Source organism: Perognathus longimembris, chromosome 11, assembly GCF_023159225.1.
Source record: "Perognathus longimembris pacificus isolate PPM17 chromosome 11, ASM2315922v1, whole genome shotgun sequence".
NCBI lineage: Eukaryota > Metazoa > Chordata > Mammalia > Rodentia > Heteromyidae > Perognathus > Perognathus longimembris.
Window position 1 is genome coordinate 58,023,052 of NC_063171.1, and position 18,999 is coordinate 58,042,050.

Here is an 18,999-nt window from a genome sequence, read left to right on the forward strand (position 1 = left end):
GGCTTTCTCTTTGGAATGGGAGAGGCAAGTTGGGAGAAAAGAATCCTTCATGGAGTTTAACTTTCCTGAGACTCAGTTTCTCTTTCTGCACAATGACAGGGCTGTACTAAGACTTGGTAAGACTCTCCAGTCCCCAAACCCTAGGTTTGCACATTTTCCAAAGGCATTCACCTAGTACAGAAGTGGGTTAAATGGGACCAGACCAGGCTCTGGCCTGGGTCATGTTGGAAAAGTGCTCCTAGCGATGGCCGGGCAGCTGCCGCTCCTGAGGGACAGGCAACTTCTCTCTAGCTCCTTCTGTCTCCTGGTGGCTCTGACATCCTCCCCTCCTCCATTCTTTCCAGTGCTATTCTCTTCCCAGCCACCAGCCGCCTCCCTGGGCTAAGCCCACCTTCTCAGTCCCCCCCCCCCCCTTACCCTCTCCAGGGGCACTTAGGGCAAGCTGGGGGAAATGAGTGGACCATAAATGGGCAAAAGTCACGGAGTTTGGGTTTCGATCTTAGGAAAGAGACCATCTCTGCCCTATGCCCTCTCCCCCGCCCCCACCCCACCCCCAAAGGAATTCCCCTGGGAAGAGAAAGGAGTCTGGGGCCGGCTTTGACCAGATAGACTTCTAGAAATAGCTTTTTAGGCCGGCTTTGATGAGACAGACTTCTAGAAATAGCTTTTTAGAAGGTACGCTGGTCTGACTCAGCTTCCCTGGTAAACAAGACCCTGGCCGCCAGGATTTTCCCAGCTCCAGAGGCAAATTCTCCGGGCGCTGGTATAGAAGGTTCAACAGTGTCAGGAACAGATCAGAGAAAACCAGGGTGGGTAACAGAGACAGGCACCGTCTTAATGATGAGATTGATTAAAAGCACACAGACAACTGTTTTCCTTGCTTTAACCTCCTCAGAAAACAGCAATATTTAGTAAAAAGAAAATAAGGAGGGGGAGGGAGGAAGAGGAAGAACAGCTCTCTGACCTTTCTGCTTAGTGCATTTGGGGAACTGAAGATGAATTAAAAAGACACAGCCTAAAAGAACAATAATAACCATGGGAAAATGACTCTTATTTGATCACCAAAGTGCTACAAATGTTTATGTCAAGGACGGACACTCATCTTCGAGGGACATCTGGCAGAAGGACCCTTTGTTTAGAAAGATGCTTGTGCATCTATGCCACTGTGTCTCAGATTGAGTCACCAGACCAACCTTGAAATCGCAGTAAAACTGATAAAAACAATGTAACAACATGAATGACCAAATACCCCAGGTGTCAGAACAAAGGGAGGGGGCGGAACACTCCATCCTAGGGTGAATTAGAATCAAACCCTAACTCTACTTTTCCATCATAAATACCAATGATGTTGAGCTCTCAAGTGCCTGCACGCATGACAGGGCTCATTCTAGTCTTTCATTGCTTTGATTTACTCAGACATTTTCTTGGACTCTACCAAGAGGTATCCTAAAAACTTTTTGAGGACAACTTTTTTTTTTGGGGTGGGGGGGCTGGTCCTGGGACTTGAACTCAGGGCCTAGGCACTGTCCCTGAACTTCTTTCATTCAAGGCTGACACTCTACCACCTGAGCCACAGCTCCACTTCTTTTCTTTCCTTCCTTCCTTCCTCCCCCCTTCCTCCCTCCCCCTCCCTCCCTCCCTTCCTTCCTCCCTTCCTTCTTTCCTTTCTTTCTTTGTATTTTACTGGCGATAAGAGTCTCATAGGCTTTCCTGCCTGGGCTGGCTTCGAACCACGATCCTCAGATCTCAGCCTCCTGAGTAGCTAGGTTTACAGGCATGAGCCACCAGCGCCTGGTGGAGGGTCATTTTTAATTTAGTGGCCAAGAATGAGGTGAAGGCCTCCTTCCTTTTGTAGACCTTCTCCGGGAACCTCGATGGTTCAGTAAGAGTCCTTCCTTCTCTTCTTCCTCGCCTTCTGAATCCCAGGATCAGAATGGGAACTCAAGCTACACGGACCTGGGTTCTGGACTTTGGGGTGCTTAGCTATTGTAGCAAAGCTGACCCCGTGGCTACCCAGGTGGAGAAAAGCATTCAGTGACCCTGAGTGTTTGCATGGATTCTGCCTGGCTTTCTAGTGTGGCTTGCAGAGCCAGACATGCCCTCTGGGACCCCTGCTCTGTCACCTCTCAGCCCCCCCTGTGCTGTGGCCGGCAGGTGAGTCTGCATAGGAGGAACCGCACAGGCCAGCCGGCCGGCCATTGCTGAGCCCTTCCGGTCCCCTTTGCCTAGTCCCCAGTTCTCTGAGAATGGGGACGCCATTGGCGAAGCGAGGCGGGGAGAGCCCGGTGGACGGACGCCCACGGAGCCTCGCAGGGTGGCTGGCTCATCCCGGAGACATTCTCCCCACCCAAAGTCTGGCTGGGCCACATTTCTCTGAATGGCAGCCTTGCTTGCCAGCAAGCCTGGGCGGCTCAGACAGACTCACAAGCCTCCGGGAGATGAACGGTATCACCACCAGGATGCCCAGTCATTGATTTACAGTGAACCCCATGGCCAGCTGCAAGCCAATCGGGTACTTGGGGTGGCTGACGAGCACGTTCACTGCCAGTAGCAATTCCACCCAAGGGAAGGCCACGTCCGGTGGGAAAAGCCCCCTGGGCGGCGTGGAAGCTAGGTGGGGAGAGCTAGCCAGGCGGTCCTCAGGGTGGCACCAGCCGCTCTGTGAGGTTATGCCAGGTGGGCACACTCTGCCCCAGCGCCGCTCTGTGGCACACAGTCAGCAGCATAAGGACAATCTCTAATTCGCGCATCTTTTTTTTAAAATTTTTAATTTAATTTATGTATTAATTGAACACAAATTTTTTTGACAAGGTGTTGCACAAAAAGGGTACAGTTACATAGTAGGGCAGTGTGTACATTCCTTGTGATATCTTACGCCCGTTTTTCTATCCCTTCTCTAGGTCAGGTAGACATATATACAATATACAATGTACCAAGAACATATACAGTAGCCACGTGACCTACGCCCAAGAAAGTTCGCCTAGGGCTTTAAATGCAATGTCGATATTAGACCATATGTCGACAGTAGTCTTATATGAATGTACATACCTAGCTTTTGAGCTATTGTATTCTCCTGAGAGGTCAATCTTTGACCTTTATATGTTGAGTAATTGTTTGGTTTTAGTTACATACTGTTGGGTTGCTGCCCCAATCCTGTGGGGAATACTATTTGACAAGCAGTTTTCGGTTTCACAGACTTGGTCTCTACTTTCTCTCTGTCTCCCTTTCTTAACAGTCATATATCAGGGAGATCACGCCCCTTTGTTTTCTGTGTTCTAGGCTTGTCTCGCTCAACATTATTCGTTCGAGTTCTGACCATTTCCCTGCGAATACCAATATTTCACCATTCCTAATCGCTATGTAGTATTCCACTGTGTATAGGTGCCATATTTTTTGGATCCATTCATCTGTGGAGGGTTCATCTGGGTTGTTTCCATATTTTGGCTATTGTGAATTGTGCCGCGATAAACATGGAAGTACAAATGTCTTTTTGATATCTTGGGACCTGCTGTTTAGGATAGATGCCTAGGAGTGGTATGTCTGGGTCATAGGGTAGGTCTATATTGAGCTTTTTGAGAAACCTCCATACTGTTCTCCAAAGTGGTTGTACTAATTTGCACTCCCACCAACAATGGAGAAGGGTTCCTCTTTCCCCGCACCCCCTCTAGCATTTGTTGTTGCCTGAGTTCAGAGTATAGGCCATTCTAACTGGGGTGAGGTGGTATCTCAGGGTTGTTTTTATTTGCATTTCCTTTACTACCAGGGATGTTGAACATTTCCTCATATGTTTCTTTGCCATTTTTATTTCTTCTCTTGTGAAGTCTCTCTTTAGCTCCTTTGCCCATTTCCTAATTGGTTTATTGGGCTTGGAAGGGCTTAGTTTTTTTAGTTCTCTGTAGATGACAGATATTAGGCCTTTGTCTGTTGCTGTAGCACATCATTTCTTTCCTGGAGCAGGTCACAAGGGCTTGGGGTCCCTTTCAGTCCACTCACACTCACCACGTTGCCCCAAGGGTTAAAGGGGACCATGCCTGGGCTCCAGATCACCAAAGCAAACCTCAGGAGGGCGAGCCACAAAACGCTCATAAACGGTCTCCACCTGCTCTCCTGGCCCCCGGCCCCTGTAAAGGCAACCTGACAGCGAAACCAGTGAAAACTCGGCCCCTCATAAAGCCATCAGCGTTCACTGAGAACTTTCTATTGTTCTTGGTGCCATAGAAAATAGAGGAGCAATTAAGGGATGGTCCCCTCCCTCGAGGAATTTATATATCATGAAGTTGAAGCTATAAACTACCACCTACAGGACCATCATTAACAGCATAGGCCTGGGGTGGGGTGGGGCTGGACAGTCAGCATGGAGGAGGGGTCTGAGACCGGCTGGGGGTTAGAGGACGCTGTGTAGACATAAGCCAGACCACTGGCCCTTCCTTCTTCCCTCCCTCCCTCCCTTCCTTTTTTCATTCTTTTCCTCTCTTCACTCTTTTTCTTTTCTTTTTTGGTGCTGGTTCTGGGCCTTGAACTCACGGCCTGGGCACTATCCTTTAGTTTTTTAGGTCAAGGCTGACTACCACTTGAGCAGTACCTCTTCTTCTGACACGTTTGGTGGTTAATTACAGATAAGAGTCTCATGGACTTTCCTGCCTGGGCTGGCTTCAAATTGAGATCCTCAGATCTCAGTCACCTGAGTAGCTAAGATTACAGGTGGGAGCTATCAGCACCCTCCTCCTCCTCCTCCTCCTCCTCCTCCTCCTCTCCAGCACCCTCCTCCTCCTCCTCCTCCTCCTCGTTCTCCTTCTGTGCCAGTACTAGGATTTGAACGCAGGGCTTGGCCCTTGCTAACCCTCTTGCGTTCTCAGTCTGGCATTCTACAACCACACCCCCAGCTCAGCTTTTTGCTGGTTATTTTGGAGATGGAGTCTGGTAGACTTTTCTGCCCAGGCTGGTCTCAGACTGTGATTCTGCAAATCACAGCCTCCTGCGTAGCTGGGATTCCAGGAGTAAGCCACTGAGCCCCGGCTGTTTTCAGTAACTACTCTTGGGTCCCTGGATCAGTCAAGGAATGAGCTATGCGCTGCCCTCGCTGTCCCCTGGATCCCCAGGGGCCAGCCCTAATGAGCTAGGAGAGCCCAGCGTCCTTTGGTTTTTTTGTTTGTTTGTTTGTTTTTGGCCAGTCCTGGGCCTTGGACTCAGGGCCTGAGCACTGTCCCTGGCTTCTTTTTGCTCAAGGCTAGCACTCTGCCACTTGAGCCACAGCGCCCCTTCTGGCCGTTTTCCATATATGTGGTGCTGGGGAATCGAACCCAGGGCTTCATGTGTAGAAGGCAAGCACTCTTGCCACTAGACCATATTCCCAGCCCCAGCGTCCTTTCTTGTAACCAGTGTTGGCATTGCTTTCTCGCTGCCCAGGATGTGCCAGCTGCAGCCATGCACGCTGGGACAAGGGCCGAGCTGGTTCACTCCCCTCCCTCTCCAGTCATGGTGGCGGGGTGGCACAGCAAGCCTTGGCCTTGCTCCCCGGAATCCGGGCCTGTACTTGTGATTTGGGCCATTCTGTCCTCTCACTGCCTGAAGGCGTTGGCTGTCACTGCGTGCCTCTGAAATCTCCCAGGTAAGGCAGAACTGCTGTGCGGAGTCAGCGTGGACCACCCCACGAGAGGGGCCCCAGGCCCCTTGCTCAGTCTCTCCGGATCCACTCCTCCATTCCCACTATGGTTCTAAGCAAGACGCAGCCTCCGCCGGCCCTGGGCCCTGCTACCTACCTCAGCTTGGAGCTGGGGACTGGGGGCTTGTGCCTGCATTCCCAGCTACTCAGGAGGAGAAGATCTAGAGGCTCGCAGTTGAACAGCAGCCCAGGCAGCAAATTTCTTGAGACTCTTACCTTAAAACTGAAGTATAAAAAATAAATAGGGGGCTGGGGATATGGCCTAGTGGCAAGAGCGCTTGCCTCGTATACATGAGGCCCTGGGTTCAATTCCCCAGCACCACATATATAGAAAATGGCCAGAAGTGGCGCTGTGGCTCAAGTGGCAGCGTGCTAGCCTTGAGCAAAAAGAAGCCAGGGACAGTGCTCAGGCCCAGAGTCCAAGCCCCAGGACTGGCCAAAAAATAAATAAATAAATATAAATAAATAAATAGGGCTAGAGGCTCAGTGGTAGAATGCCTGCCTAACAAGGGCAAGGCCCTGAGTTCAAACCCAAGTACTGCCAAAACAACCCCTTCCCTCAACCTCCCCACCCCCACCAAAGAACCAGCTTAGAATCCTGTTCAATTCTGTGCACGGATGGCATCACACATCCCCACCCTAAATTAATTTAAGGGTCAAAGGATGCTCACTACTGAAGAAGTCTGGTATTGTGCTCAAGTAGTGGTTCTCAAAGTATGGCTCAGGGATCTTTCGGGGTTCCCCAACTCCTTTCCGAAGGAGACACAAGGTCCCAGAATATAAAGCCAGTGTTGGCCTTTTTCACTTCACTCTCATTCTCTCCTGAATTTAGCGTGGGGTTTTCCAGAATGCATGCCCTGTGTTGACTGTAGGAGGTGTAAGTCTCCAACTGTGTGTCACAGCGGGAGGGTACCTAACACTATTGAATTGTACTCTTAAAATGGTTGTAACTGGTAGCTCAATCATAGAGTGTGCCCTCCATGTCCCAGACCCCCAAAAAAGAACCCCAAAGGTCAACAGTTACAATAATAAATTTTGTTTTTTAACCACAATTTAAAAAATTTTGTTAAATTGCAAAAAAAAAAAAAAAAAAAAGAAAGCGGGGTGTGTGTGTGTGTGTGTGTGTGTGTGTGTGTGTGTGTGTGTGTGTGTTTGGAACAGGCACTGGTGGCTCACATCTGTAATCCTAGCTACTCAGGGAGGCTGACAGCTGAGGATCCCAGTTTGAAACCAGCCCAGGCAAGAAAGTCTATGAGACTCTTATCTCCAACTAACCACCCAACAGCTGGAAGTGGAGCTGTGGCTCAAGTGGCAGAGCCTTAGCCTTGAGCTGAAGAGCTCAGGGACAGCGCCCAGGCCCAGAGTTCAAGCCCCATGACCAACAAAAAAAGAAAAAAGAAATTTAAAAGAATTAGAAAAAGACTCATCTCCAATTAACTGCCAGAAAACAGGAAGTGGCGTTATGGCTCAAAGTAGAACACTAGCCTTGAGCAAAAGGACCCAGGCTCTGAGTTCAAGCCCCACAACCAACAACAACAACAAAAGTTGTTTATATAAACATGTAATGAGTTATTACAATTATCTTAAATAAAATAAGTTAATACGTTTTCTTGAATTTTTGTTTTAACTTCTCGTTCACATAAGCCAAAGCTCCTGAGTATCCTCAGTTTTTGAGAGTACGAGGAGTCAGGCCATATGGCCCATGCCTGTAATTCTACCTACTTAGAGGCTGAGATAATTCTAACTATTTGGAGGCTGAAGACTGCAGTTTGAGGTAAGTTGGGGCAAAAGTTTGTGAGACTCCCTCATCTCAACCAATAAAAGCCAAACACAAGGGATGAGGGTGTGGCTCAAGTGGTAGAACTCCTGTCTAGCAAGAATGAGGCTCTGAGTTCAAACTTCAACACCACCACCAAAAAAAAAAAAAAAAAAAAAAAGCCAGACACAGTGGTACACTCCTGTTATCCAAGTTATGACAAGAATCAGAAATAGGAGGATTGTGGTCCTGGCTGGTTCAGTCACAAAGCGAGATCCTGTCTCAAAAATAACCAAAGCAGGGCTAGGAATATGGCCTAGTGGCAAGAGTGCTTGCCTCATATACATGAAGCCCTAGGTTTGACTCCTCAGCACCACATATACAGAAAATGGCCAGAAGTGGCGCTGTCTCAAGTTGGTAGAGTGCTAGCCTTGAGCAAAAGGAAGCCAGGGACAGTGCTCAGGCCCTGAGTGCAAGGCCCAGGACTGGCAAAAAGAAATTAAGGGGCTGGGGATATAGCCTAGTGGCAAGAGTGCCTGCCTCGGATACACGAGGCCCTAGGTTCGATTCCCCAGCACCACATATACAGAAAACGGCCAGAAGCGGCGCTGTGGCTCAAGTGGCGGAGTGCTAGCCTTGAGCGGGAAGAAGCCAGGGACAGTGCTCAGGCCCTGAGTCCAAGGCCCAGGACTGGCCAAAAAAAAAAAAAAGAAATTAAAATTTAAAAAAAAATAACCAAAGCAGCTAAGCATTGGTAGCTCATAGCTGTATTCCTAGCTACTCAGGAGGGTGAGATCTAAGGATCACAGTTTGAAGACAGCCTGGGCAGGAAAGTCCATGAGACTCTTATCTCCAATTAACTACCCCCAAACTGGAAGTAGAAGTATGGTCCAAAGTGGTAGGGCACTGGACTTGAGCAAAAAAGCTCAGGGACAGCGTCCAGGCCCTGAGTTTAGCCCTACAAGTGGCAATAAATAAATAGATGAATAAATAAATAAATAAAGCAAATTGGGCACCTACGGCTGGTGCTTGTAATCCTAGCTGGGGATGGAAAATTGCAGTTTCAAGTCAGCCTAGGTAGAGAAGTTCACAAAATCCCTTCTCAATCCATACCTGGGTAACGGTACGTGCCTGTCACTCCAGGATATGAGGGGAGCTGAGGAGGGGAGGAGGACAGGACCAAGCCAGTTGAGGCAGAAAAGTCTGAACGATTCCCTCTCCAATGGAGGATGCTGTGGTCCCAGCAAGGACCAGAAGCCTAAAAGGAGGCAAATCACAGTGTATGCATGCATTCGTGCAGAAAGTCAGACTCTATCCTAAAACTATCCAGTGACGAATAGGGCTGGAGAGCTGGCTCAGCAGTACAGCACCAGCCTAGCAAGTCTAAGGCCGTGAGTTCAAACTCTCAGGACCACCAAAAGACAGAAGAAATAAATAAAAAGTGCAAAGGAGTCCTGAGATCCGAACAGTTAAAAAACAAGGTTTCTCTTTCTTTTCTTCAACACTGGGAATCAAACCCAAGGTCTCCTGCACACTGAGCAGATGCTCTACCACTGTGCTACAACCCCAGCCTGAATACTGCTGCCCTTATGAAAAGAAATACGTAGGCACCGTTTGCCAACTGAAAGAGGATGAATGAATAATGAGTCATTTCTTCAGAGTTTCGGGGTTTAGAACCCAGGATCTCTGGGTATTCTAAGCATGCGCTCTAATACCGAGTTACACCTCCAGCCCTGAATAATCTTTTCTTATAATATTGCCTGGGATGCGCTTAACTTAAAAAAAAAAAGTTACTCATCATTGACCTAAAATTCAGACTTCAATATGTGTCCTGTATTTTCCTTTGCTATCTGGCAACCTTAGTAGGAAGAAGATTTCAATTAAACAATAAGAAGAACTTGAGTCAGACAGGAGGAGGCTTCCTGCTCAGGGAATGATGGGAGTTCCTGAACCTGGACTGCTTGCAGGCAGTTTGCACGTGGAGAGGAGCTGGAGGGCAGGCTCGGAATGCTCAGGGCTATGTTTATAGCCGGGGGAATTGTCTTGCACTACACAGGCTCTACAAAGCAACTGGTGGGAAGATGAGCCAAACAACACAGGAAGTGGTAGAAAGTGTTATTACAATGAGGAAGTGCCATTGGGTAGGGGCAGGGGAGGGCTGAGCTCCTGGGAGGATGTCAAACCATGTGACAGTGAGATCAGCCCGCTCCCCTCTCCCCTCATGCCCTGCTAAAGACTATTCCAGGAGGCTGAGATCAGAGGATTCAGTGAGATTCTTATTTCAAATGAAGCACCAAAAGACTGGAAGTGGAGCTGTGGCTCAAGTGGTAGAGCATCAGCCTGGAGTGAAAAAGCTAAGGAACAGCACCCAGGCCCTGAATTCAAGCCTCAGTACCGACACCACCAACAATAATAGCTACCCTGGTTGCGGGAGAGGGAGGCTGTACGCTGAGGATTGAATCTCTAGGTCTGGAAAGGCTAGGCAGTGAAGTTGGTGGTGGGCAGAGGCTTTCTGGCTTCAGGCTGGGAGGGAGGGAAAACTGGGAGGCCTATTTATGGCTAGAAATAAACAGAGGGCCTAGTGCTGGTAGTTCATGTATGTAATCCTCACTATTCAGGAGACTGAGATCTGAGAATCCGTGTTGGAAGTCAGCCCAGGTAGACAAATCTGACAGACTTTTATCTCCAACTAACTAGTAAAATGCCAGAAGTGGTAGAACACTAGCTTTGAGCAACAAAGCTAAGGAAACACAAGGCTCTGGGTTCAAGCCCCAGTAGCATAAAAACAAACAAACATTTTATTTTATTTTTTATATATTATTTATTTATTATTATTATTTTTTTTTTTTTTTTTTGCCAGTCCTGGGCCTCGGACTCGGCCTGAGCACTGCCCCTGGCTTCTTTTTTTGCTCAAGGCTAGCACCTGCCACTTGAGCCATAGCGCCACTTCTGGCTGTTTTCTATATATGTGGTGCTGGGGAATCGAACCCAGGGCTTCTTGTATATGAGGCAAGCACTCTCGCCACTAGGCCATATTCCCATCCCACAAACAAACATTTTAAAGAAGAGGAAAAGAAAGAACAAGAGTGGTTGAATTAGATGTATTTTTCTGCAAAGATGACAGCTTTTTCTGACCCTCTAGGGAGTCTAGGACCAAGCTCCTGGTAAAAAAAAAAAAAAGCTAGTACCTGAGGCCAGGTACTATGGCTTAGCATCCTAGCTACTCAGAAGGCTGAGATCTCGGATCAAAGCCAGCCTAAGCAGGGAAAGTCTGTGAGACTCTTATCTCCAATGAATCACCCAAGTCCTGGAAGTGGAGCTGGACTCTAGAGCTGGAGTCTAGAGCACTAGCCTTGAGCAAAACAAACTTAGGGACAGTGCCCAGGCCCTGAGTTCAAGCCCCAAGACTGGTACCAAAAACAACAACTCCAAAACCAAAAACATAGTGCCTAAGACCTGGCTTCCCCATGGGGGAAGTCATCGGTCCAGAGCCCCCCCTCTCCAACCGCATGACCTCAGCTACCTGTGGAGCACAGCAAGTTTCTATCACCTGGCATTCGGTGTAGGTGGTGGGTGACTCTGGAGCTCAGGAGCCTCAGCCTTTGAAGGGAAGGGAGGGGAGGGGAAGGAGGTGTCGCTGCCAGCCTCCCGCTGGCATGGCCTCTCTCGCTGGCATGGCCTCTGCTGGGGCACCTGCCGCCGCTGCAGACTCGGAGTGGATAGAGAACCTTTGGGCACATGGAAAGGAGTGCCAAGCACCAGGCCATGCAGCCAAAAATCTCCTTCCTTCCTCCCTCCCCCTCCCTCCTTTCCTTTTCCCTCCTCCTGCCTCCCCTTTCCTTTATTCTTCTCCTCCTTTATTTCTCTTCCTCCTTTCCTCTCTCTCTTTTGGCCAGTCCTGGGGCTTGGACTCAGGGCCTGAGCACTGTCCCTGGCTTCTTCTTGCTCAAGGCTAGCACTCTGCCAACTTGAGCCACAGCGCCACTTCTGGCCTTTTCTATATACATGGTGCTGAGGAATCGAACCCAGGGCTTCATGTATACGAGGCGAGCACTCTACCGCTAGGCCACATTCCCAGCCCCCTTTCTTCTTTTTCTTTTCTGCCCGATCTCCTCTCGCTCTTCCTTCCTATCTTTTTCTTCCCTCCCTTTTCTCCTTTTCCCCCTCCCTCACTCCCTCCCTCTCTACCTCCTGCTCCCTCTCCTGTCTCCCTCCCCTGCTCTCCCCTCCCCTCCTTCCCTTCCCCCTGCTGGGTCCTATGATGAAATGCACTGAAGGCCTGTGGCTCGGAGCGGAGAGCAGGTGGACACTGGCGCGAAGGCTGCAGGGAGACAGCAACCCAGCCGAAGGAAATACTTCCTAAAGCCAGCTCTGACCACACAGGGTGGAACGGGACCTCCATTGCCTCATCGTTTGGGTCTTTGCAGGAGGGAACAGTGGCTGATCGCTATCCCAGAGGGAGATGAAGAAACAGCCGTGACAGTCCCCTGCGGCTGGGGGCGGGGAGAGGGGGCTAGTCCTGGACTCCTGAAGGGTCGGCTGAGGGGTGGGACGCCTCCCTCCCTGCTGTGCATGGGTTGGAGGGGAGGGACTGGTCCTGCGGAGGGTGGGCTGGGCTCTGCTGGGGTGGGGCGATGGCTCATCCGTGAGTCACTTGGCTTTTGTCTGTCGCTGCTCCCTCTGGGGAAGAGCGGCCGGGGAGACAAAGCTTGTGGCCAGCCGGGCCTGTGAGGGCAGCTTCCCTACCTCGTCCTCCCTGCTCCGGGGTTCCTCGCCCACCCGCCCTCCTAAAGGCAGGGCCGGTGAGCCAGCATCCACCGCATGGCGAGAGGCAGGTGTCCACCCAACACTTAGCTCCTGGGGCCTGGCCAGTGGGAGGCCTGGCCCTGCCCGTGATCACACCCTCCCACCACGCCTTTCCTGAGCCTGCTTTCTCACTTGCTGTCACCCAGCAGGCCCGTCCACACCGCGCCCACTCCCGGGGGCCCCAGGGGCGCCTGGGGATGGCTGGGGTAACTCCAGGTCAGAGCCTGTGGGGAGCTCAGGCCATCCGTCCCCCAGGCCACCGCTTCCCCTGGGAAACATACGTATATACCCGCAGAGGCTGGACGCACAGCTGGGGATGCCTGGTCCGCAGTGGGCAGCGGGAAAGAGAACTTCATGTCCGGCAGTAGCGCTGGCACAGGCCCTGGCAGACCTCCAGTTTGGCGGTGGGCAGCGAGGGGGCCACCTACGGCTCTTTTTCTGGACTGCCTTCTTCACTCTTTGCTTCTGTCTGGGAAGAATGAAGGTGTGTGCGGTTCACAGGCTGAGGTTAGGAAAAAAAAATCACCCCGTGTGGGCCAAAATGTGGGCTTTGAACTCTGGTCCTCAGCGGTGCCTTGACCTCTTCGAGTCTCAGTTTCCCCTCTGTCACAGGTGCCCCCAGTGCAAGTCAACTCCGCAGGATTGAAGAGTCCACCTCCGAACACACCACTTTGGTGTCAGATTATGTTAAAGGGCTACTTGAAAACCAGCAGATACAAAGGAACTGGCAGCAGGCCCGTTATCCCATCTACTCCTATCCATCTGAGGATGGCAGTTTGAAGCTAGCCCAGGCAAGGAAGTCCATGAGACTCTTATCTTCAACCAGCAAAAAGCCAGAGGTGAAACTGTGGTTCAAGTGGTAGAGCACCAGCTTTGAACAGAAAAAGCTGAAGGATAGTGTTCAGACACCCAGGACCAACACACACACACACACACACACACGCACGCACGCACGCAATATTCTTGTTACTAGTGGGCTGGAGGGAATGGGGGAGAGGTACTCAGGCTGAGAAACTTGTGATCTTAACGTCCCCACCTCCCGGTGCGTTTTAGGTGGGGTTTCATCATTGCCATTCCCTTTGACCTATTATGTAAGTTGCCCCAGAGTTTTGCCACTTCTTCCAGTTCTCTCTTTCTCTCTTGGTGTGAGTCCTAGGGCTTGAACTCGGGGCCTGGGGGCTGTACCTGAGCTGCTTTAGCTCAAGGCTAGCATTATACCACTTGAGCCACAGCTCCACTTCCGGCTTTATTATTAGTAGTAGTAGTAGTAGTAGTTCGGTGGAGATAAATCTCACAGACTTCCCTGGCCTAGCTGGCTCCAAACCTCAATCCTCAGATCTCAGCCTCCTGAATAGCTAGGATGGCAGGCCTGAGCTACTGGCACCTGACCAGGTTCTCATTTTTTTTTGAGAGGGATTTCCATTTACACGTTAGGGCCCTGACCCTTGTTCTGGGGAGCTCAGGTGAGTGGGGGGAGGAGTGAAAGGTCTCTGAGGCACTAAACGAGGCCCCCAGGAGAGGCAGCTGGAGGAACAGCTTGATGGCAGCTCTGAGGCCGAGGCCCTAAGGACTCTCAGCTGCCCTTGGGGAGTGGACTGGGTGGAAGAGAAGGAGGAGACCAACAGGCGTGGGCCCATATCAAGGGGGTCGTTTTGGGAGCCCACAGTGTCTATGGGATGGGAATGGAAGGCTCAGAGTCAGGGCAAATATATGCCTACCTGCTCCTTTTGTTGTGTTTGTTTTTGTTTGTTGTTTCTTGTGCGGTTGCTGGAAGTTAAGCTCAAGGCTTGTGTATTGTCCCTTAGCTTTGTTGCTCAAGGCTGATGATGGTCTGCTACATGATCCTTAGCTCTACTTCTGGCTGCTTCTTCTTCTTCTTCTTCTTCTTCTTCTTCTTCTTCTTCTTCTTCTTCTTCTTCTTCTTCTTTTGTGATTCATTGGAGATAAGAGTTTCACAGTTTTATCTGACTGGGCTGGTTAGGAAATGCTCCTCAGCTCTCAGCCTCCTGAGTCTCTAGGATTATAGGCCTGAGCCACCAGCACCTGGCATCTGGTTACTTCTTTCCAAATGCAATCTTGCTTTTAGCTCTAGCTGGCCTGGACCACGATTCTCCTGTTTATACTTCCTACATAGCTGCGATGACAGACACACACCAGCACATACAGCTTTTTATTGGTTAAAGTGTGCGAGCCTCACAACTGTCTTTTTGGTCAAGCCTAGCCTCAAACTGAGAGAGCCTTTTGATCCCAGCCTCTAGAGAAGCTAGGATTACAGGTGTGAGCCACTGTGCCCATCTTACTTGCTGCTTTTTTCTTTTTTCTAAGGAAGATAGATAAAAAACAGAAGGGCTTAGGCCAAATGCTAGTTGTAGGGTACCACTTGCATTTTAAGGTTCCTTGTTCAACTTCCTTTTTTTTTTTTTTTTTTTGCCAGTCTGGGGCTTGGACTCAGGGCCTGAGCACTGTCCCTGGATTCTTTTTGCTCAAGGCTAGCACTCTGCCACGTGAGCCACAGCGCCACTTCTGGCCATTTTCTGTATATGTGGTGCTGGGGAATTGAACCTAGGACCTCCTGTATGCGAGGCGAGCACTCTTGCCACTAGGCCATATCCCTAGCCCCTTGTTCAACTTCCTAAAACAAAGTATTAGTGAACCTCAAAAATACTTTGCTATCAGCTGGCCCATGGAAAGGGTCGAGAGCAGGTGTGTCTGAATAGATTGTTCTGCCAGGACGAAATGACCTTGCTTGTGTTCTATATTTGGTGGGTGCTGGCGACTTGGGGCTACTGAGTTCGTGTCATGTGGGTGTCTGACTTCTTTCATTTGGACTAAGTGAAGCGTAAAGAGCCCATCCTGAGAGAGCGGGCTGAGAGCAGGTGACAAATGCCAGGACTTGAGAACGCCCTCTGCCCTCTCCTTTCAGAGCATCCTCTGTTCCACACTGAGGCAAACCCCGTCTCTCTCCCTCCCTCCTCCTTATCCCATGATGGGTGTGTGTGTGTGGGGGGGGTCATGGTGGCAGGGGCATGCCGCAGATGAGTTGGCCTCGCTCGGTATATCATTGCCCTTTCTGAGCAACAGTTTGCTCATCTGTACAAAGAAAGCACGGGTCAGAAATCCCCCAAGGCTCCCAGGGCTCTTCATTTAGTGAAGGCGGCAGGGTGGGGTCATTGGGCATAGGCAGGTGTTTGAGGTGCTGCGGGACCACAGGGACTTAAGTGAGACAAGGAGAAGAACTTTCGTTAGGAAGCTGGACGGCTTATGAGTGGCGGGTTGGGTATGGGGAAAGTGTGTCTCGGGGGAAGAGAACGCCCTGACCTCTTTTTCTCCATCACAATTTCATTTTAGCAGTGATCAACTTCTGAAGGCAGAACAATATATTATTATTATTATTATTATTATTATCCTTAGTTGTACAAAGGAGCTGCCAGTTACCAAAGCAGCTTGTGAATGCAGTGCTTCTTGTTCCATGTCAGCCCTCCCCATGTTCTCGCCCCCTTGGGCTCACCCCCACCACCCCCAGAACTTTTATCCCCGTCTCCAGGACAGACGTGGGATGTCCAAAGAGAGTGTTGTCTAACTCCCCTCTATCTTCTCCGTCTCCTCCACAAGGCACACAGATGACCATGTTGGATGGAAAGATGGACGAATGCTTCCTTTGCACGCCCAGCCTTTCCTGCTGGAATTGGAGATGAGGAAAAGGAGGACGCAGGGGAGGAGGGGAAGGAGAAAGCCAACAAAACTTGTAGAAATCTGTCTTCCCTGTCTGCCCCTTCAGAAACACTTTTCTCGCCAATTCCCAAAGCCTAACCTTCTCTTCCTCGCAATAGAGCAGGGGAAGTGTTCAGTAGCATTCACTGATTCAGTGATCGGAAAATCCGGGTGGCTCCGGGCCTGCCATTGGCCAGCTGTGGATCCCCCAGCGGCCGGCTGGGCTCCAACACGGCCCTGGCCCGTCCCCAGGGCTTCTGGGAGGACCCGATGAATCAGCACGCACGCACAGCTTTGCTCTCGACGCGTTCCTGCCCAGCGAAAGGGATCCGTGTCGCCGTGACTCTGGGCCAGGGCAGAGCCTTCCCTCACCCTCCAATCACGGGGTGGCCAGCAGGTCAAGCCGCCTCCTGTTCCTCCTGCGGCTGCCAGGCAGGAACCAGAGTCCAGGCACCACGTTCATTAGCAGCCCCACCCGCCAAGGAGAGGCCAGCGGAGGCCAGTCCCACCCAACCTGGTACAGCAGAGAGGGCCCCTCTCATGGTCAGAACTGGACCCCAGACCTCCTGCTGCTCCCCACCCCAGGCCTCCCTCAAGCCCTCCCTCTACTGTAGAGGGCGCCCGCCTTGCATGGGCTTGGGGCGCACACACCTCCTCCCATCTCCTCCCTGTCCCCCAGCCCGAGTTCCCATCTGTGCGGATACAGGATCGTGGAGGCCCAGACAGGTGATGTGACTTGCTCAGTGTCACACAGCACCTCTGAGTGTCAGAGCCCCCCCTCCGCCCCCCAATCCCAAAAGTCCAGGCGACCTCAGCGCTTCCAGAGGGATGGCTTCCCCGCCTTTCCTGTCCCCTGCTCAGCTCTTTAGCTTTCAGTACTACCCACCTTTCTGCAGCACCCAAACCCCAGAAGCCCTGGGTGGAGTTTCTCACTCCCCTTCTGGTTCCTTCTCATTGCAGGGGCTGAGCATGAGGCCCCTTCCTCGGCCGTCCAACCTTGCCTGTGGGCAGGACCCGGCTGAGACACCTGTCCTGCTTCTAGTCCTACTGCCAGCCCACTTGCTGGAGGATGCTCTGTCTTTCTGCCTCTCACAAAACCTCCGAGAAAGGCTCCAGAGAGGCGTGTGGGCACAGGGCTCTCCCCAGGAACCTCCTTTCTGTGGCCATGTGGCCTCGGTTTTTGTCATGGGTTCTCAAAACCACCTCCCCTCCCCCTTTTTTGTCGGTTGTGGGGCTTGAACTCAGGGCCTGGGAACTGGCCCTGAGCTCTTTTGGCTCAAGGCTGGTGTTCTACCACTTGAGCCACGCTCCACTTACGGCTTTTGGATTGTAGATAAGAGTCTCACAGACTTTCCTGCCTGGATTGGCTTTGAACCATGATCCTCAGATCCCCGCCTCCTAAGTGGCTAGGATTACAGGGCTGAGCCACCAGCGCCTGGCTGGAAAACCACATTTCTCAAGTTGACTCGAACCTAAGGCTGGGTGGTTTAGAGGCCACACGCCTAGACTCTAGCTACGAAGTGACAAGAGAGGCAACAAGAGCAACAGAGAGCGAGGAGAAGGAGCCTGACCCTCCACCCCCAGCCCTTTTCCTTTTCTGAGTGGCCCGGCTGCCATCTCTGTTTCTCAGCCTTGGGCAGGACTGGCCCCACCCAGCTGGGCGAATGGGCCATCAGTCAGAGGCAGGCAATAGACCTCTGTTGACTGACTCGGGCATATGTTCCTGTAATCATCACCAGTTTCTTGGAAAACCTTCTCTTCTCTCCTCCATACCGAGTCTAGTGCCTGCAGCTGAAGGGACCCAGGGCAGAGACAGTTCCAGGTCCCAGGGCCGGGCTTCTTGCCTAGGTAGGAGAGAGGGAAAGAGGGAGAGGGAAAGGGAGAGAGAGAGGGAGAGGGGGGAGGGGGAGAGAGGGAGGGAGGAACAGAGAGGGGGAGGGGCAGAGGCTGGCCTTCCTGCAGACTGGCTGACCAAGCCCAGAGAAAGACACACACACAGAGTTCTTTCTACATATTTACTTAATTTATTTTGGGTTGGTACTGGGGATTGAAGTCAGGGCCTCACATTCTTGTTTGGCTTTGTTGTTCAAGACTGAAGTTTAACCGCTTGAGCCACACCTCCACTTCTGGCTTTTGCTGGTGTCAGGCCTGTCATCTGGCTACTCAGGAGGCTGAGATCTGAGGATCATGGGCTGAAGCTGGACTGATCAGGAAAGAGTCTTATGTCCAATTACCCACTAAGAAGCCTGAAGCAGAGCTGTGGCTCAAGTGGTAAAGTGCCAGCCTTGAGTGTCAGAGCTAAAGGACAACACTTTACACACACACACACACACACACACACACACACACACATCAAAACAACCCAAAGAGGGTCTCAAGACTTTTCGTTTAGAGTTATCTGCATCCAAAATCACTGCAAGAACAGCCCTAGCAGAGCAAGCAGAGCAATCAAAGAAGCCTCAGCCGGAAGGGTGGCGGAGGCCCGAGACCCTGGGCCCCAGGGCAGCATGGAGAATGTGCTCCAGGCACTGGCGGGGACAGAGACAGCTTGCTAGGTACCGCACACGATTGCGGAGGCCTGTCCAGCTCTGCTGGGCCAAGGACCCTTCATCTGGCCAGTCAGCAGGGAGGGCAGGGGTCTGAGGGAGAGCTGGGCTGCAGGGGGTGATCATCTAGGAGGCCCCGAGTACAGGAAGCAGCACCAGTGTCCCCAGCCTGGCTGTCCTCCTGGCTTTGGGTGACTCAGGCTTTGCCAACCCACCTGGGTCCTCCCCCAGGCAACCCTGGGAGTGAGGCAAGCTTCCTTCCTCCATCTTCATCCAGCATGACTGCAAGCCTGCATCCCAAGGGCTCACGCTGGGCCGGCCCCGTGGGCCGCACGCTCCTGACCCTGCCCACGAGACTCAGGAGCAGGGCTGGGCAGGCCTTTCTGAGGCTCCTCCTTGTTGTGCTAGGTGTAGCACACCCGTTGTCACTTCGGGGTGTTTTTTGGGGGGGCAGCCTGAGGTCCTTGGCCTCACAGGCCTGCCAATCTGGACTCATCACCCAGCTTCTTCTCCCCCTT